This window comes from Octopus bimaculoides, chromosome 6 (genome assembly GCF_046866305.1).
Source record: "Octopus bimaculoides isolate indiv1 chromosome 6, ASM4686630v1, whole genome shotgun sequence".
NCBI classification, from domain to species: Eukaryota; Metazoa; Mollusca; class Cephalopoda; order Octopoda; family Octopodidae; genus Octopus; species Octopus bimaculoides.
Window position 1 is genome coordinate 5,712,674 of NC_142933.1, and position 22,736 is coordinate 5,735,409.

The following is a 22,736-nucleotide window of genomic DNA, read 5'->3' on the forward strand; positions in this document are numbered from 1 at the left end:
TTTCTCTCTCCTCTTTTCTTTTCTTTTTACCTCTTAGTCTCTTTTCCCTATTCATTAATTTGTGTAGAAGGGCGAAAACGTGAAACGTCAAAGAGTCTTCATGGTTAAACACGTCATATATCGACTGATACACACGGCAGATGCCTAGCTCCCTGTTACAAATCTTCATTGTTACAAATAGGGATATTCTTTTGTCTTTCAAGAAATATTTCTGTCGAATACTGTCCTATTACTTCTTCTCATATCATATCTTTAGTATATTCACAAACGTTTAAGAAAATAAGAATACTTACAAATATATTCTTGGGTACATATGTATGTAGTTACATAGGTGGGGAGATGCATAGATTCGTTGATTGATTTATTGATAAATAAATAGATTTTAATAGACATTTAAAGAGGATAAATGTCTTTATACATTTTTTATGCACGTCATAAATGTTTATAGACATTAATATAATTTTGAATACATTTAACATTTTCATATTAAAAATATAAATACTTATATTATGATTTTATAATCATTCGGTTGAAGCGAATATTCTCTTTCTCAAACACAGTTTCGTTTCACTTATTTTCTTTAAGAAGATAGAAATAAGGATGGAACTTTGCGGAATAAAATCACGTTTTTTCTATTATCTTTTTATTGGATGATGAACGAATAGCAAAATTTCAGTTAATTCTTACCTTTATCCCGTGAAACTCCAAATTTCTAATTCCCTCTTAAATTTTTATGCGTGTCTGCTGTTTCGTATGTGACTCAAATCTCTATACTGTCGAAGTGATCCAACGATTTTTAAGGAAAATATAAATTCAGCTAAATGTATTCTAAATTTTTTTCTGGTAATTTATTAACCATGCATATAACCTGATATGAAAAGACTCATAAAATTTGTAAGTCGCTGATAAATTAAAATATATTTTTTACTCATTTTATTCTCGCTGAATATTCTTAAATTGTGTATTAAAACATTCACCTGAACGAAATTTCTTTTTCGGACTCTCTCTCTCTCTCTCTCTCTCTCTCTCTCTCTCTCTCTCTCTCTCTCTCTCTCTCTCTCTCTGCTTCTCTCTTTCTCTCCCTCTCAATATCTCCATATCGACATGTATATGCGTATGTGTGTATGTGTATGTATAGACAAGATAGTAAATAGATTGTATAACTCAGGTTATATAACAATGTAATACAAAGTACCGACGAATATATATGTGACCGTCTTTGAAAATAAAGATACTACATTTTGTTCGTCCAAAGCTGCATGGAAAAAATATATTTGTAGTGCATTTCGGAGTCACAATGGGGAAAAAAAAAACTTTGCAAAGAAGCAGATGTCAGGAAGCTAGTTATATCTTACAGAGGGTTAAAATTTGTTTTGGATACAATAGATCACTTCATTATCGCCATATTAAGATACAGTTCTTTTTAATCTAAAATATACTCCTTCCCTTTCTACAATGCTCTTACATATATCTGCTGCACCTGTAAGGTCCCTCTTCCAAAATTCACTTGCTCAGGACAAAATATGTTCTCCCTGTTCTCTTCTGACCTCCGCTACACAATTCTTATTTTTTTCCGTCCAAATGATTTTGAGCATTGCAGAATAAATGATAATCAGATGACCCACCCACCATAATCTCCGGACATCGTTTCCCATTCAAACTGCTCTAGCCTTTGGAATGTAATCCTCACTGTATGTAGCCGAGCATTATTCTCATGGAAGAACACCTGTCATGAAAACAAAGATGGTCATTTCTCCTCTAGTGCTAACTTAAGCCGCTCAAACTGCTTACAGTAGATCACTTTTGTTATCGTTTGGTTTGAGTTTAAATGTTCAAAGTGGAGTGAGCCTATCCTATCCCACCAAATAGATGACAACACCTTACGTGGGTGAAGACTATCTTTAGCCTAGGTTGCCGGTGTTTCTCCTTTCCCTTCTGCTGTATTCGGCGCTTGGCCTTTTTATAGAGAACCCATTTCTCGGGACCACTTACTTTTCAGTCTAAAATGGCTGAATGACCAAATCCAAGTGTCTCTGCTTGTTCCGCAAAAGTTACAATGGGATTGTGTTCCACCATGGTCTGCAGGATGTCCCCGTAGAGCTCTACAGATCTTCCAGGACAAGGCTCGTCTTCTAAACTATAGTTTCCGGTTCGGAGTTTCTGGAACCACTGTTGGCACTGGCTTACACTTATTGTCCGATCCCCATCTGCTGCAATAATTTTCCACGCACTTCCTGTTGCGTTATTACCTTTATTGAACTCATAAATCAAAATATGTCGAATATGCTCCTTTGTCACTTCCATTATACCTTTGAAAAAATAACTGTTAAAATCTAATAGCCTTCTTCAAAATGTGCACTAACTGCAAGATAAATTACTACCTGCTTTTATAGGAAACTGTTGCAGGTAGTTTATCCCGTCCCTCACTGACTTTTAGTTAATGCAAATGAAAAAACCCCACTATGTATGGAATGACCAAATATGAAATACATGATTTTATTGCGGGTGATAATGTTAATAACATTTTTTTTATTGGTGTTATCTTCATGTCAAACCTAATCAAGAAGACTTTCGACATAATTCATTTTCGTAACAACAATACTGTCATTTACGGAAATCTAAGGCGCCATTGTTTAACATAGATCTTCTGTTTCTCAAGCTATAACAGTTCTTCTTGTGAAGGTGTAGTTAATTTCTGTAGACAGTCGAGATACCCTTCAGAAGTCCCGTCATTGACCTGATCGTTAAGAAATTTATGGTTATAGAGAAGACGTTTATTGCTATAGTGACTCTAAATCTTTTCGTTCTGTAGTGTATCAGCCATGATGACTTTCATCTTTATAGCAGACATTGTGTTCAATACAGAATTTACACAGTGGATAATTTAAGCGTTTAATCTGAACTGGAGAGAAACATAGGATGTAAAATCACAAACTAGCCATCCCTTCATCCATGGATTAACGACTTCACGTGATCACCACTTATGGAAGGCAAATTAGCGTAGTAAGTCATACCGAATTCATCAACTTAAAATTCAGAAAAGCACACGGCCGATTTCACATAATCACAAGAATATACAAACTCATAATTTCCTTTAAAGTATCACGCACACACGGACTGAATGTCATACATACACACTAATAAATATATAAATAGATAACTATATAGCCACATCAGGTTAGAATTATATGCTCTCTCAGCAACATATAACAAATGATGTGCTACGTCACGCAGACGTAACTGACCAGTGGCTACTGAACGGAACACTAGAGAAGACAAAATGTCTGATAAGAGAATTGGAATTTTAGTCACTGAAAATGGCAACGGGAAACTCAGAGTAAAAACGCAGACAAGCGTTAATTTGTAATAACCGAATGAGTTCGCCGACTTATATTAAACTTTTTTATTTACATACATAAACCATATACACCGCACGCTGCCTCATATGTATATATATATATATATATATATATATATATATATATATATATATATATATATATATATATATATATATATATATATATATATATATATATATATATATACATATATATATGTATATATACATGCATACAAACATACATGCATATGTATATATATATATACATATATATATATATATATATATATATATATATATATACATAGAGAGAGAGAGAGAGAGAGAGAGAGAGAGAGAGAGAGAGAGAGAGAGAGAGAGAGAGAGAGATCGTCTAACTAAATAAATGTAAACATATTTCTACTTAAACTATGCAAAAGCGGGAAAGAAATGGTCGTAATTTCAATACTACGCTGTGATTTCAACATTGATAAAGTATTAGCATTGAAACAGTAAGTGCAAATCGCATATGGACTCTCATAATCTAAAGTTATTTCATACTTTTGACACCAAATTTACGCTGTTTTTGTTTAAATACTCTACAGTGAACACTATATAGATGTTTTTGGCTAAACTGTATTCATAAGGAGTTATAGATTATTTAGCAGATGGATAATGAATGTTTGAAGATAGAAATATATATATATATATATATATATATATATATATATATATATATATATATATATATATATATATATATATATATATATATATATATATATATACATATATATATATAAAGTATGTATGTATTAGGTTGAAGAATAGTTCATGATTTTTTATCCAAATTTAGAAATGCACTCAGAAACAAATCGCATTCGAAAAATGATTTATGTTATTTAAGAGGGAATCTTTTTGCTATACAAAAAATTGTTTTGCTTTTTTAATTTCATTGATTCTTACTTATTTGGAAATCATTAAATTGGAATTTCAAGTGTACAAAGTTGAGCATTTGTCACACCATTTGCTTTTTGCATTTAATCGAGGTGTTAAGGCCGTCGAAGCTGCTCGTGAAATTTGGGCTGTGTACGTAGAAGGAGCAACGTCTCAAAGCACCACTCACCGTTGAGTGTTGTGCTTCAAACCTACGAATGTTGACGTGAAGAACGGATTACACATCCGTCGACCAATTCAGTTCGATGAAGAACGATTGAAATAACTTCTTCATGAAAATCCACGTCAAACGATCAGGAAACTGACAGAGCAGATGGATTGTGATAAAAAAAAAAACTGTGTTGAACCACCTTCATTCAATGGGCAAGGTTCAAAAACGTTGTGCTTGGGTGCCATGCACCTTGAGCGAAAACAGAAAAAAATCAACGCAGCACAATCGCCGCCATTTTGCTCGTTGGACAATGTCCAAAGCTTGATCACAAACAGCATTATCTTTAACGCATTTTCACTGCGATAAAAAATGGTGCCTTTATGTTAATATGAAGCTGCGAAAGGAATAGCTTAGACCCGACAAACAAACGACTTCGCGAGAAAATCAAGACATTCATCCTCGAAAGACCATGTTGTGTGTATGGTGGGACTGGGAAAACATAATTTATTACGAACTGCTTGAACGCAACTAAACACTCAATGCGGAGCACTTTGATCAACAACTGCACCGACTCATCAAAGGAATTCGGCAAAGAAGACTGAACAGGCGAACTGGCGTTCTTCTGCAACATGATAACGCCCGTCCTCACATCGCCAATATGACCAAATCCGCGATTCGAGAACACGAATGGGAAATACTGCCTCAACCTAGATACTCTCCAGGCATAGCACCGTCAGATTTTTAGGTCTTTCGACAGCTTTCGAACACTTTGCGTGCTGTGTCGTTGAATAATGACGTGGATTTGAGAGCTTGGTAGGAGAAGTCTTTGATTCAAGACCGGGAGATGTCTATCGTCAAGATATCACAAAGATTACTGAACGAAGAGAGGAGTCTTAAACAACAAAGACGAGTATATTATTGATTAATATGTTGTGATCTTTTTTAAATAGAATTAAAAAAATAGCGCCCATGAATTATTCCTCAACCCAAAATATTTATATGTATGTGTGTATGTGTATATATTATTATCGTTTAACTTCTGTTAGTCTGTATACTACAACGATACAGCAGCACTACCATGAAGATCCTTAATCGAAAGCATGGCCGCAGTACTTATCTTATACTGGATTGAAACTTATTCTGTCCTTCTTTCAAATACATACATGGAAAGATAAATAGACGCAGTGAAAGATATAGATTTATAGACAGACACACGGACGTACATACATACATACATACATACAAACATACAGACAGACTTTTGTGCAGGTTAGAAACACAGTGTTTTTATCATATTTATAATTCCACCACCACCCCACACAGACACAAGTATATACACACATACAAGCACAAATATTTGTACATGAACGTATGTTTCTGTGTTACTGTACGTGTGATTATAAGCATTAATGTCCCTGCAATATATGAGCTGTAAAATAATTACATTCATATTCATATGCTATGCGTCTCAACATTACTCTTTACTCCGAAGCCGTTACAATATTTATGTAAATACTAGTGCTATACTAACAGTAATACTGTGAAATATCTCCAGCTCTCCCATGTTCGTTAGGCCCGTTTTTATTCATGATACCTTTCTACACAATTTTTGGCATGCGCTTGCATATTATTGTACTTCAGAATAATAATAATGCTCTCAAATGTGTTTAATAGCAATGAAAGTGCAGCAGTTTGCAAGTTTTGTTGCTGCTTTTTATTTTGTTTCTTTTTGCAGTAAATAGCTTAGGAATTTATGGCAGAATAAAGTTCGCCAAATACAAGATTTATTAAATTCTGCTTTACCTTGAACGCGTGATAGCATGAATAATTGGTAAAAAGGAAGAAAGAATAACAGAAAAATATAATGCGTAGGATATTATGCAATAAAAGATGCAATAAGAAACATGATATAAGCAAGTGGTTGGTGTTGACGGGGGTGGTGGTTGTGATGGTGGTTGTGAAGGTGAGGTTGTTGCATGGAGGGGGGGGCTGTGGTGGCTGCGTTGCTGGTGGAAGTTGCTCAGCTGAAGAATGGGAGAAGCAACGTATCAATATTTTGGGAAACAAAAGAAATAATTGTGAAAGGGGGAAAAAATGGAAACGAATAGGAAAATGAAGAAGATGAGGTGTAGGGAAAAGGAGGAGGAGGAGGAGGAGAAGAAGAAGAAGAAGAAGAAGAAGAAGGGAGGGAGGGAAGGAGGGGAAGAAGATAGGGAAGCGGAGGGTAATCAAAAGGAGAAGGATGAGGATGGGAGGAGAAGGAGGAGGAGAAGAAGAAGAAGAAGAAGAAGAAGAAGAAGTAGAAGAAGAAGAAGAAAAAGAAGTAGAAGAAGAAGAAGAAGAAGAAGAAGAAGAGGAAAACGAAGGAGTAGAAGAAGAAGAAGAAGAAGAAGAAGAAGAAGAGGAAGAAGAAGAAGAAGAAGAAGAAGAAGAAGAGGAAGAAGTAGTAGAAGAAGAAGAAGAAGAAGAAGAAGAAGAAGAAGTAGAAGAAGAAGAAGAGGAAGAAGGAGTAGAAGAAGAAGAAGAAGAAGAAGAAGAAGAAGAAGGGGAAGTAGAAGAAGAAGAAGAAGAAGAAGAAGTAGAAGAAGAAGAAGAGGAAGAAGAAGGAGTAGAAGAAGAAGAAGAAGAAGAAGAAGGAGAAAAGAGGAAGAAGAAGAAGGAGCATAAGAAGGAGAAGAAGATGAAGAAGAAGAAGGAGAAGACAAGAAGAATAAAAAGAAGTAGAAGAAAGGGAGGAGGAGAGGAAGGAGGAGGAAGAAGTGGAGGAGATAGAGAGGGGGAAGAAGAAGAAACATGAATGAAACAAAGAGAGCGGTAAAGAATAAATGATGATGATGACGATGATGATGATGATGATGATGATGATGATGATGATGATGATGATGATGATAACGATACCACATTTACGAGACGATGATGATAATGGCAAAGAGTAACATCCCAACATTAGTTTAACAACAGCAAGAAAAGAACTTCTGTGACAGAAACAGGAGTTATTCCCAAAAATTGTAAAAGAAATTCATTGACGTTCATTAAAGTAAATGTCGATGTTATTACTTCGTTCCAGATTATGTCTTCTACCTAACTCTCTCCTCATATAGCTTAAATAGAGGGATACATAGCTACATAGGACCACATACACGCACATACACACATACATACATGGGCACGCGCGCCCACGTGTATGTGTGTGTATATATATATATATATATATATATATATATATATATATATATATATGCGTGAAAAAGTGCCACACCCTAACAGTTGAGGGAACCCGTGGAAGAGGTAGGCCCAGGAAGACCTGGGCTGAGGTGGTGAGGCAAGACATTCGTACATTGGGCCTCACCGAGGCGATGACTACGGACCGAGACCTTTGGAAATGGGCTGTGCGTGAGAAGACCCGGCAAGCCAAGTAAGATCGTTGCCAGTGCCCCTGGACTGGTTCTTGTGCGGGTGGCACATGAGATGCACCATTTTGAGCGTGGCCGTTGCCAGTACCGCCTGACTGGCTCCTGTAGGATTTTCGAGCGAGATCGTTGCCAGTGCCCCTGGACTGGCTTGTGCGGGTGGCACATAAAAGACACCATTTCGAGCGTGGCCGTTTTCGTGCGGGTGACACGTAAAAGCACCCACTACACTCTCTGAGTGGTTGGCGTTAGGAAGGGCATCCAGCTGTAGAAACTCTGCCAAATCAGACTGGAGCCTGGTGTTGCCATCCGGTTTCACCAGTCCTCAGTCAAATCGTCCAACCCATGCTAGCATGGAAAGCGGACGTTAAACGATGATGATGATGATGATATATATATATATGGCACACTCACCTTCAGGTCGATGCGGGTTCCACTTAATTCGATCAACGGAACATCCTAATTATGAAATTATCAAGCAAGCGGTTGAGCACTGCACAGACACGCGTATCCCTTATGTAGCAGAAGAAGAAGAAGAAGAAGAAGGAGAAGAAGAAGAAGAAGAAGAAGAAGAAGAAGATGATGATGATTATGAACAAGAACAGCAACAAGAAAGAGACGAAAAAATTGAAAATAACTTATTAGTGGCATTCCACCGATCTTTACATTCTGAGTGCAAATGCTGCTAAAGGCGACTTGATTTGCAGGAATGTTATGGTGGAACTGGATGATGACAAATCTCTTGAAATCTCAAGAATCGTTATTAGGACTTTTGCAGAATATAGGAATGGTGCATTACTGCGGGTGGACAATGACATTCTGAATTTCAGTTACTGCCGTTCTTTTAGGTAGCATTTTCCTTATGGTGCCAACTACATCAATAACAGTAATAACTGTTGTCTTAGACTCCTACATATTCTTCAGTTCTTATGCTGGATTCTAATCTATCTCCGTTTTTCAATTTCTTTGGTATCGATTCTGCTATGCAAATCGTTGATTTGCTCTGTCCTCCATAATCATATCTGGATTTATTGCTCCAATAGTTTCGGCAGTTTTAATCCTCTCTTTACTCTTCCTTTCCTTCCTCCTCCTCCTCCTCCTCCTCCTCCTCCTCATCCTCCTGCTCATCAACATCATCATTATTATAGATGTTGCACAGTATCCAATTCTGTGAGTGGTCCTGAATCAGATCATAGCCACTGCCTGGTAATGAATCAAGTCAGAGCAACTGCCTGGTTCTGCGTTGGGTCACAGCCACTGCGTGGTACAGCATCAGGTCACAGCTACTGCTTTGTTTTGCATCAGATCGTAGCCATTGCCTGTTTCTGCATTGCCTCATAGCCACTGCCTGGTTCTGCACTTCCTCATAGTCACTCCCTGGTTCTGCATCAGTCACAGCCATTGCGCGGTTCTGCATCAGGTCATTAACCACTGCCTGGTTCTGCGTTGGGTCATAGCCACAGCGCGGTACTGCATCAGGTCAGGGCCACTGGCTGGTTCTCCATCGTGTCACAGCCACTGCCCTGTACTGCTACGGGTGGCAAGCTGGCTGTATCGTTAGCACTAATTGCAATATTCTTAGCGGCATTCCCTCCGTCTTATTTTCTGTGTTCATATTCCACCAATATCGACTTTACCTTTCGTCATTTTGGAGTCGATAAAAAAGGTGTCATCGACACTATTGACAATCCCCTCCTCCACATTTCAGGCCTTGTACTTATAGTAGAAAATATATAGACACGGTATTACCTACAGGTACTATAAGTTGCCCGCATGTCAAACTGGTCAGCTACAGAGACCAAAACGTTATCTGTACGGTCGACGTAGAAAGACTTAGAAGACAGGGACCCCTTACTGGAAGCTAAACGCGTCACTCCCGGTGTGCCAAGCTTACAGAGACTGGATTAGAGAATTAGTTAAGAGGGTGTTACCGGGGTAATCTTCAACAAAAAATGGTGGTTTGCCCTACTGATATTCACGTCGTTGAACTTTTGGATTTCTGAATGGATTTGTGTTGTTGCAATAAAAAGTGCGTTTACGTATTTCAGTAATATATAAAATTTTAAAGTTTTTTTGATATGTTCGTTTGTCTGTGCAGTTGGAGAATACAGTAGGACTTTTGCAATGAAAAAGATGTTTATATTTTCGAATACTCAGGGAGAGAGGAAAGGATAAGTATTCACACAGTAGTCGTTGATATTAAAGGTTTCTTTTTTTTTTTAGTTGATTATTTGTGTGTTCGACAGCTGTTGGTATGTAAGTTTCCTAACTTATTTCATTTCGAGGAAGATTTAAAATATTCACAGGAAATTGTAGGTATTCCAGTCTTTGGGAATAGTAGGAGGAAGAGATGTTCACCTTGTTGAATTTTGAATTTCTGAATTTCTTTCACTTCTTTTGTAATTTTTCTTTTCTTCTTAAAAGCTTCGCTGTGGTTTACAGTTTTTCTAGGAAGTAAGCACCTGCCATTATTATTATTATTATTATTATTATTATTATTATTATTATTATTATTATTATTATTATTATTATTATTATTATTATTATTATTATTATTATTATTATTATTATTATTATTATTATTATTATTATTATTATTATTATTATTATTATTATTATTATTTATGTGGTAAACTGGCAGTATCATTAGCACGCGCGGGAAAATGTTTTGTGGCATTTGTGCGGTCTTACGTTCTGAGTTCAAATTCCGCGAAGTTCAGCTTTGCGTTTCATCGGTTAGGATTCGCTAATTTAAGTAGGAGTTGAGTTCAGGGGTCTCCGCCCAAGAAGTTGCTAGCCAGAAGCCAAAATTTGAGAACAACATAATCAGCGCTTCGTGAAAAAGATATTTTTATTCTTAAATGCTGCAGAAACTTTCCATGCGTCTATGCGACCTTATTTCGGATATAATATTGTTTGTATGAGTATATGATGGGATATTACAGTTGCTATTCACTCAAAATATATTACATTTGCACGAAAAATTAGTTGTTAGTCTAATGCGAGAGTATCATATACACAGTGGAATACTGTAATTACCGTGGTAAAATTTCTTCGATTGCATTTATGAAAAAGTCCCGGTATGGCCGCTCTACAGTTACTGAAGCACATATAGGGTAAATGTATGGAATAGCATGTAAAGGAGACGCCTCATGTGTTTAGGATCTCATAAAGAAAGTATGGTCTTCTACGAATTTACTCAGGTAGAAATGATTCTGCTGCTAAGTAAACGTACAGTTTATATATTCGTAGATATAAGTAAATAGGACTTTGAAAGATTAAATAATTCATAGTCACTATCAGCATGAAAACAAATAACCAAGTTAATGTTAACATATTTTATGCAGTGAATTAACTATCATCAAGTAAACGAAACAACTAATGAGATTTTTCAATATACATTGGAGCAGTTGTCTCTCTCCTTAACAAGCTTCCACCATATCTATCTACTTACATATCAAACCATCAGTTACCGAAACAAAATTCATTCATTGTGCTTGACGAATGTGCTGCAAGATGCACGAATCAAATATATGATTTTACACTGAATGAAATAATTTTTTTTAATATTTTTAAATTTCAAGATTTACTATTTGAGTCTTTTTTTCTTTTTGTTTTGTTTCATTATTGCTGTTGTATGAGTGTCTTTTACTTGTTTCAGTCTCTTGAGGAAGGCCATGTGGCACCGACTTGAATGGTTTTCACCAAACGAATCGACACCGGTGCCAAATTTGTTTTAATTTGCTACGTATTTTGCCGATTCGCTAGCGTACGAGGACGTAAACATATCAACACCGGTTCCAGACTGTTTGGAGTAATAAACAAAGATACCAAGACGCACATGCATCAATACATATACCTAAACTCACACATAAACATGCACACACGCACGCACACACACACACACACACACGCACACACACACTTACACAGAACGTGATTCTTTCCGTTTCTGCCTTCTAAATTCACTCACAACACATTGGTTGACGCACAGCCCTTGTAGAAGACATGCCGCACTGTAACACTGAACTCGAAACTATTTGATTGCAAACTGTGCCATTTCAATGCCACCTCTTCCACAGCCGTCTCTTATTTATTTCCATTTGTTACAATCTACGCGTCCGCACCACACACCAATTATATGTGGCAAATATTTTATATATCTACAATTATACTACCCAAAGAATCTCTACTCATTTTAGAACTGCTATTATTTCTGACAAAGAGCAGAATAGTTTTATTAAAGTGTCACTGTAAATTTTCTTCTGAAATTTTATATGGCGTTTCAACGTAACGCATAGAAACAATTATCATCTAATTATAATATAATTAGCATAGAAACAGCAGTAGCAACTTCGTAAGACGCATTCAATCATTACGTTTACATCTAACTCCCTTACAAAAATAAGAACTACATAGACGGAGTTATACGACGACACGTAGCGGTGATCGTTACATTTTTATACAACATGCTATATACTTAATGATATCCCATGATGCTCCAATAGTTCAATGCTTTTCCCATTGAACTAAACTATGAAAGTGCACACGTAAGTGTTCTGAGATTTACAATTTACTTGCAAATCACGCTTCTATAACATGGACGTACTTCTTCAGCTTAGTGATGTTTGCTGCTTTGGATTTCTTTTTGGTCTTTTTTAGTACATATTTGCACTCTTTTGTAGTACGAGTAAAACAAAACAAAAAAGAAACATTAACACAATAACAATAAAACCGAACAGAAAAACTAAAATAACATTCTATTAATGGTTATAAATGTCTTGTAATGAAACATTGTTCCAATATGAAGTTTTATCAAAGGAAACATGCTGCTAACATCTATAGAATGTGAAAAGGATAACATTGAAAAACCAGTTGAGATTGATGTGCTTTTTATTTCGTTCTATTCTATACACTTCTTACAATGGCCTACATGAAGAATCAACTAATTTTTTCTTTGGCTCCTTTATTTTTCGGTGTATGAAGAATGCGATTTAGTTTATTTTATTCTTGTAGAGATATTAAGATTTCATTGTATATTCAGTCGAAATATACTGAAACACACACACGTACCAACACGCATTGATAGAATCATACATATACGTGTGTGCTTCTGTGTACGTGTGTTTTTCGGTGTGTTTGTGTGTGTGTAAGTTTATAGGAAAAACAGAAAATGAGCATTAGATACATTGAGGTACATGTTTTGTATTTCTGTAAAATATCTGCCGTAGCTAGTCAGGCTTTTAAGCTCTTTCAAAATCAAAATAAGCAAAGAGAAGCACCTATTTTACTCATAGGCACATACGCTATAACGATTATATTTTAAAGAATAAAAGCTTTCTTCCCAGAAAATCCGCTCGTTGTTGAAATTTTACCATTCATGTTTTTTATTGCAGGTGTTGACAACTAAATGTTGGAAGGGAATATTTATGGCACCAGACTGATCAGACTTGAAGAGCCTGCAAAATGATGAGCGATATCTTTTTCGGATACATAAAAAAAACACCGCATATTAACACAAGAGGGTGGAATGGCAGGTAAACTTAAAACTGCTCTATAAATGAAATATCGGATAGTAGAGATATATCGATTCCATTTGAAACGTTCACCGCAGCAATCATCGAAATAGAGAGTGACCAGGGATTTTACATCAATATTTTCGCCCGAAAGCTCAAACTTTGTCTGAATTAAAATTGTGCAGGTGATACAATTTCGCCCCTTTCCACTCCTCTGCTTCTTATGTGTATCGTAGTCGAATCGCGCGCCGGATTATGTACTTTCGAATCGGTAAAATATAAGAAACAATTAAAAACAAAATAATTCAAAAAATGTAAATGAAGCTTGACAAGAAAAAAATGAGACAGTAACAGATCATATGGTCGGAGAAAAAACAAAATGAAGCAGAAAATTCTAAACAACAAAATCACATGCCATAGCTTAACTGCAGTGCATGTAAAATATTTGAATGAATGAATTGCAGGAGGGGCATCAAATGTTTTATTTGTAGGTAACAATCATGGCAACTAAATAACATAAAATGGACTGCCGAATGCTTCTAGTGACCATCAAAAATATGGCAGCAAATGGTGTTGATTTAACGATAGGTTCCGCTGAAATTACTATGTTGCATTCAGCAGTCACTTTCAAAAGGTAAATGATTCTATTTATTTTATATGAAAATGAAGGAAATCACAAATTTAAGAAATGTTATCAATGTTACTGAAAATATAAAGATGCAAAAGAAATGAATAATTGTATGAGGAAGATTTTCTGGTATTTTTCCGCTGATACGTGTTTAAGAAATGAGAAGTAAAGGCACTAAACATCAAATCATGGAGATTTTCCACGGATATACTTTGAGATAAACGTGACTTCGGTAGCAGTGAAATCATGCAGAGGGAATGAATGAGATATGTATGGGATCACATTAAAATAGAATGCTGTACGTCAGACAAAGCTAATGCGAAAACTGGGCATTGACTGGGCCTGGCGTTGGGTTCTCATTGTATCTGTAGCTACTACAGAAATGCATATGTAAATATATATATATATATATATATATATATATATATATATATATATATATATATATATATATATATATATATATATATATATATATATATATATACATATATATGCACGTATATATATATATATATATATATATATATATATATATATATATATATATATATACGTGTATATGTGCGTAAGTGCATAGTGTGTGCGTGTACAGTATATGCGTGCATAGAGTGTGCGTGGCGTGTTTATTCTGTGACACTGTGCAAGATCCTGTGCTGACTTTCACAGTATTACAGACTGTTACGTTTGTGCTTACGCATCACGATATTGCAAAAAAGGGAGGATTCAGTGCTTAAGTCATGAAACGTATTGTAGAACACTGAGTGTTAAGTAAAGAAAGAGGAAATTCCATTCCATTTTTCCTATTTTTTCTACCTTTGCATCGCTTTATCCATCTCTTTTTTCCCCTCTGTATCATGTTCTCTCTTCCGCTTTTTCGTTCTCATCTCTCCCATTCACGTTTTCTCTCTTTCACACTTACATTTATTGACACTTTTAGTTTTATATTAAGTGAATCTTGAAAAGTAAGCGAACAGTTGTTTCTAATACTGAGCAGACGGCTGTTGACTCACGACATGTTTAAAAATATACACAAATACATTATTTCTGAATGGTATGAGTTTCATTAGTCGAAAAATCCAGATTAAATACATTTCTGAATTTTGAAGACGACTAAAAAGTTGGAAGTTCGTACATAAATGCATTTTACTTGCATAAAAGAAACAAAAGAAATTACTACAAGCTCTGCCGGCATTGGAGGCAATACACTATTACCACTAATGTTACTTATGCTTTTCAAGTTACAGGTTGCGCTCCCGACCCATAAACCCTGTCAATGATGCGGTTAAATTATTGTATTTTTGAAACATCATACGATTCCATCACGTTAATGTCTGGTACAAATGGGAGCCATTATTCCACTACAGTGGGAACTACGGAAACTTAACTAATCTCAGGCATGGAATAGCTGTAGAATACTGTTTAAAGTCTTAATGTCTCATGGTAACCAGAATACTATTCCAGAATACTGGAAGAAGACGGTTTTATCACCCGAATAAATATGATGCTTAGTATTGCAAACATTTCGGGGATAGAACTTTAGATCATCTGCACTAAATTTTATAAGTAACGGTATCGCCTGTTGCTCTCGTAGGTTCTACAACACGACCAAGGGATTTTAGTATAGGTAAACATTGTAGATACAAAGAACCACGTTATCATTTGTACCCAAACAGAATAAATCACAGACTGACACATTGGAATATTCCATCTGAAATATTTATAAGACCAGAAACAATTGTTAAACTTTCATTTAAAAACTTGATGACTATGGATCATGTTTCCGCGTACCTTTAGATGACAAAAACTGTTTTTCTTTTTTCTCTTTCAAACATTTTACTTTGGGGAATTTTTTTTTTTATGAAGAGTAAGTTCCATTGCCTTTCGGTATTGTGGATCGTCCCGTGTACATTTATAAAATGGAAAGATTTTGAACTTTCCGTCTCCGCATATTTCCAGACGTTTACTCAATGGAATCATTCTTAGTTCTTCTTGTCGGAATATGTTGCCTGTGAATTCTTGCACGTTGACAGAGTGTGTTATTCGTTTCGCCAATGCAATTTTCTTTACAGTTTGGACAGGTGATGCAGTATATGAGATTTTGTGTTTTGCAGTTCATATCTGCATTTATTTTAAAAATAGATCCGTTCTTGAATTTTATGTGGGAACCACTTTCTATGTATTTGTAGTTGTTGGTATTGTTACACGTTCCACATCTCCTATCACCACATTCTTTTACTATTAATTCTGGTTTAGTCTCTGATCTGAATTCTGCCTTTGTCAGGTGTTTTTTAAGGCTCTTCGGTTGGCGTCTGCTATTCCGTAAGGTGTTATATATATATATATATATATATATATATATATATATATATATATATATATATATATATATATATATATATATATATATATATATATATATATATATATATAGAGAGAGAGAGAGAGAGAGAGAGAGAGAGAGAGAGAGAGATAATGTTCTGTTCCGTGATAGAAAATTCAACAAGAAAAATACTCCATCTGGTGAGAGATAATTATTATCCATTTAAGGTCACAATACATGCATTAAAGCGCTACTAATAATTTCATATATTGAGACAACGGAAGCGTATTCTTCAAGCACAAATCACATATCATAACGAACCATTATTCATTTTTTTAGTTGGTAATGTTGTTTGAGCCTGAAGAATATATTTGAGCTTGTTCAACATATGAAACTATTAGTAGCGATTTAATATTTGTATTGTGACCTTAAATAAATAATATAATGTGTACGCACGTGCACGTGTGTGTATACATGTTTGTTTATAAGGTAAAGAGGGAGAGTTAAGGTGACAATGCAATAGCAATATTATAGAAATAAAGTTGAAAGTAGAAACAATTCCATGGACAGAGATTGCGTGGAGAGGAATAAGGGATTGGTTGGAATAGTGGCCTCAGTGAAGTGAAGGAAAAGAAATAGAGAAGGCCAGAGCGGAAACAGAGTCAATGGATACGGGACATAAGAATGATATAATAGAGTGTTGGATGGTTGTGGTGTCTATTGTCGAGCGGTAGAGATGAGAAGGCCCGGTAATAGTCGATCGAGGGCTTAATGGGAAACACTGTAAGGAAATATAGGAATTTTACGGAGAGAGAGTGAGTGTGTGTGTTTGAGAGAGATAGAGCGAGAGAGGCAGACAGACAGACAGACAGACAGAGAGTGTGTGTGTGAAAAAGTGAAAGAGTGTGTGTGAGAGAGAGAGAATGTGTGAAAGAGAGAATGAGTATGTGTGTGAGAGAGAGAGAGAATGTGTGTATATGTGTGACAGAGAGAGGGAGAGAGAGAGAGAGAGAGAGAGTCAGAGTGTGTGTGTTTGTGTGTCAGAAAATGAAAGAGTGTTTGTGTGAGAGAGAGAGAATGTGTGTGCGAGAGAATAAGTATGTGTGTGAGAGAGAGAATGTGTGTGTGTGTGTGACAGAGAGAGAGATCGACTGAGACAATAAGATAGAATGCTCTATGAATAGAGACGATTTATAAGAAGTGAGATACTGAGATCGAATGGGAGTTAGAGTAAATAGAGAAGAAGAGTATTTGAAATTCGGATGGGCTGAACTTACACTAGAAAGTAGGAAGTTAATACACTGCAATGTTTCTGATGTTAAAAGCCTTTAGCTAACAGATTCAAGCTGTAACCAAACACTGCGTTTATTTGAAGCAATCTTGAACTGTATGTTAGGATATAATATAAAGGCTTGATTAGTGGAACGTACTCGTTCATTACACGAAAAAAAGACAATGCTTTGACCGTTTGTATACAAGTAATTATTGTATTATGTGAGTATGCGTGTAGGTACGTACATATACATATGTGGGTTTTTGTATGTGTATGCATATGCATCTGTATGTAAACGAAGATTAGTGATAAACTCCTTAGATACTGAATCGTGTTTTAAATTCTTGTACAAGATACCATGGATGGCATCCATGCATATTAAAACCTCGTAGTGCAAATAAAACATAGCTGGCAACACTGAGTTCTAGTTAAAGTATCCATATATTTTTTGTTCTCCTGTGGATTTCCAAAGGTTACCCTAATTTATGGTAATGTAAGCAATATTTCACAGCACACACCCTATTCTTACCAGATTTTATGCTCAAAACTGTGCAATCAAATCACTGTTATCTGTGATGACATGGGAATATTCAGTAAAGGTGTAAATATATATTAAAATGTATTTGCATCAGGATTCTCAAACAAACCATTAAATGACATAAATATGCACAAACAAACGGAAGTAAACGTTAAGGAAAGAGCATGTAGTTTAATGGAGCATGTTGAATGGCATATGATAGGAAAATCTTCACTACATTTTGTTACAATCCATTTTTTCTAGTACATAAATATGGGAAATGTTGAAGACATGTTCTGTCACAATATGCCACTCAATGAACAAATCTCGTCAACAACCATGCATGAGTTAATAAAGAAAATTAAAGATTAAATACAAACAACAATTGGATACAACAAGAAAACAATGAAATTTCATTCTCAAAACATATGCATCATACACCATATTATTAAATGCTACATAAATCTTCTAAACAATCAAACATCTTCTGTAACCTTCAAACGCTTAGATTATAATCGTTCCTGAAATTCAATATAAAAAAAGTAAACACAGCGATAATGCTACATGTATTCACATGCAAAATTTGCTACGCTAAAGGCTAGAATTCCACCCCACTAACAGTGACATGAACTGAAAAAGACTCAATCTTTGCTACCCCTTCCTCAAATAATATTTACCAATGCAATTATAAATAAGTTTCCTGTGAAGTTCCCAAATACCATTCTTCCAATATGCTCCAAATTCCAATCAGTAGATAACCATTCGATAATTTTTATTATTTACCCATAGGATATATTTTATTTGCAAAATAATAATTCGTTAAAAATGCCTTAAATACCAAATTGTGTACACAACCATGGTTACATAAAATCAAACAAACATCGCAACCAAGACAGAAATACATCTTCCACACCAAATGTTGTGGTATTTCCTTTAACCTGAATCTGCATTCTCCTTTGGTGATGTAACACATATAAGGATCAATCATCCATCGTATGGTAGTGAAAATACTACACAAATGAATAACTGTAATATATAATCAAAATATTCAACTAATAATACTTGGAGGTAATTTCAAGTCCCAAACTATCCAAAATTAGAAATAATATTCTCTCACCCATTCAACTTTTAAATACGATAAAACTAAACATGCCATAAAGCGATCATAAAGTAGAAACACCTAAAGAGGTAATACCCTTGCCACATTTATAATACCTATGAAAAACAGTGACACACTATCATTCAATGAAATGATTTATGGAAAATGGCCTACATAAACCGAGACACGAGAAGTACGTAAATGGACTACACCGTATAAGAACTAAATTTTCCACAAAGGAGAAATTCGAACCAGGGGAATAAAGGAGAGATAGGTCCAAAGGCAATAAGCGCATTAAACGCATACATCCATCATTAGTTGCCAAATAGATATCATTATGGCTTCGATACCTCGGCAGCAGAATTGAATCTGTCAACAGCGTGTATATATATACATATACATATACATACATATTTATACACACACACACACAAACACACACACATATATATATATATATATATATATATATATATATATATATATATCATCATCATAAATATACAGGGATTAGCAATTGAGTTGCTTCTCCAACATACTGAAAATTCAGAAATAGCAGTCAAAGAACTACTGATTCCAAACTACAAATTTTTCTCTAAAGCGGATGGCGATATTTATGGCACACATATGGTTAAACCGTAAATCCTTCCACACGGGACTTTTTCATACGGGACTATTTGTGACGCACATGGAATAGATTTCTTTGAGGTGAGGTGCCTGAACTCGCTAGCCGATGAATTCGTAAGTGCCTTTCTTATCGTTGATTTTTGGTGTCGCATGGCCAAAAATTACCGTGAATTTTTTTAGAGACACTTTCAAATTTATCAGAATATTTGGGCTGAAGATTGGAATAGTGAAATTTCCATTCACTTAACCTTTGAAACGATTCGTATCCAATTAACTAAAGGCTTGGTTTGTTTACGCTTTTCCCTCCGGTTTTTTGTTCTATGTGTGCCATAAATATCGCCATCCGCTTTAGAGAAAAATTTGTAGTTTGGAATCAGTAGTTCTTTGACTGCTATTTCTGAATTTTCAGTATGTTGGAGAAGCAACTCAATTGCTAATCCCTGTATATTTATGATGATAAATAGTTCTACCGATAAAGGTTTTTTTCATACTGAACTACTTGGCAAAATTGTTAATTATTAATTCTATTATTAATTGACGATTCTCTGCCCTTATTCTTGTATATTTTATATTTGATATCTCTAAGTTAGATGGTTAAACCGTAAATCCTTCCACACGGGACTTTTTCATACGGGACTATTTGTGACGCGCATGGAATAGATTTCTTTGAGGTGAGGTGCCTGAACTCGCTAGCCGATGAATTCGTAAGTGCCTTTCTTATCGTTGATTTTTGGTGTCGCATGGCCAAAAATTACCGTGAATTTTTTTAGAGACACTTTCAAATTTATCAGAATATTTGGGCTGAAGATTGGAATAGTGAAATTTCCATTCACTTAACCATGAAACGATTCGTATCCAATTAACTAAAGGCTTGGTTTGTTTACGCTTTTCCCTCCGGTTTTTTGTTCTATGTGTGCCATAAATATCGCCATCCGGTTTAGAGAAAAATTTGTAGTTTGGAATCAATAGTTCTTTGACTGCTATTTCTGAATTTTCAGTATGTTGGAGAAGCAACTCAATTGCTAATCCCTGTATATTTATGATGATAAATAGTTCTACCGATAAAGGTTTTTTTCATACTGAACTACTTGGCAAAATTGTTAATTATTAATTCTATTATTAATTGACGATTCTCTGCCCTTATTCTTGTATATTTTATATTTGATATCTCTAAGTTAGATGGTTAAACCGTAAATCCTTCCACACGGGACTTTTTCATACGGGACTATTTCTGACGCACATGGAATAGATTTCTTTGAGGTGAGGTGCCTGAACTCGCTAGCCGATGAATTCGTAAGTGCCTTTCTTATCGTTGATTTTTGGTGTCGCATGGCCAAAAATTACCGTGAATTTTTTTAGAGACACTTTCAAATTTATCAGAATATGTGGGCTGAAGATTGGAATAGTGAAATTTCCATTCACTTAACCATGAAACGATTCGTATCCAATTAACTAAAGGCTTGGTTTGTTTACGCTTTTCCCTCCGGTTTTTTGTTCTATGTGTGCCATAAATATCGCCATCCGCTTTAGAGAAAAAATTGTAGTTTGGAATCAGTAGTTCTTTGACTGCTATTTCTGTATTTTCAGTATGTTGGAGAAGCAACTCAATTGCTAATCCCTGTATATTTATGATGATAAATAGTTCTACCGATAAAGGTTTTTTTTCATACTGAACTACTTGGCAAAATTGTTAATTATTAATTCTATTATTAATTGACGATTCTCTGCCCTTATTCTTGTATATTTTATATTTGATATCTCTAAGTTAGATGGTTAAACCGTAAATCCTTCCACACGGGACTTTTTCATACGGGACTATTTGTGACGCGCATGGAATAGATTTCTTTGAGGTGAGGTGCCTGAACTCGCTAGCCGATGAATTCGTAAGTGCCTTTCTTATCGTTGATTTTTGGTGTCGCATGGCCAAAAATTACCGTGAATTTTTTTAGAGACACTTTCAAATTTATCAGAATATTTGGGCTGAAGATTGGAATAGTGAAATTTCCATTCACTTAACCATGAAACGATTCGTATCCAATTAACTAAAGGCTTGGTGTGTTTACGCTTTTCCCTCCGGTTTTTTGTTCTATGTGTGCCATAAATATCGCCATCCGCTTTAGAGAAAAATTTGTAGTTTGGAATCAGTAGTTCTTTGACTGCTATTTCTGAATTTTCAGTATGTTGGAGAAGCAACTCAATTGCTAATCCCTGTATATTTATGATGATAAATAGTTCTACCGATAAAGGTTTTTTTCATACTGAACTACTTGGCAAAATTGTTAATTATGAATTCTATTATTAATTGACGATTCTCTGCCCTTATTCTTGTATATTTTATATTTGATATCTCTAAGTTAGATGGTTAAACCGTAAATCCTTCCACACGGGACTTTTTCATACTGAACTACTTGGCAAAATTGTTAATTATTAATTCTATTATTAATTGACGATTCTCTGCCCCTATTCTTGTATATATATATATATATATATATATATATATATATCTATAGGCGCAGGAGTGGCTGTGTGGTAAGTAGCTTGCTTACCAACCACATGGTTCCGGGTTCAGCCCCACTGCGTGGCACTTTGGGCAAGTGTCTTCTACTATAGCCTCGGGCCGACCAAAGCCTTGTGAGTGGATTTGGTAGGCGGAAACTGAAAGAAGCCTGTCGTATATATGTATATATATATATATATATATATATATATATATATATATATGTGTGTATGTATGTATATGTATATATATGTATACATATATACATACATATATATATATATATATATATATATATATATATATATATATATATATACATATATATATATATATATATATATATATATATATATATATATATATATATATATATATATATATCGTAAATATACAGGGATTAGCATTGAGTTGCT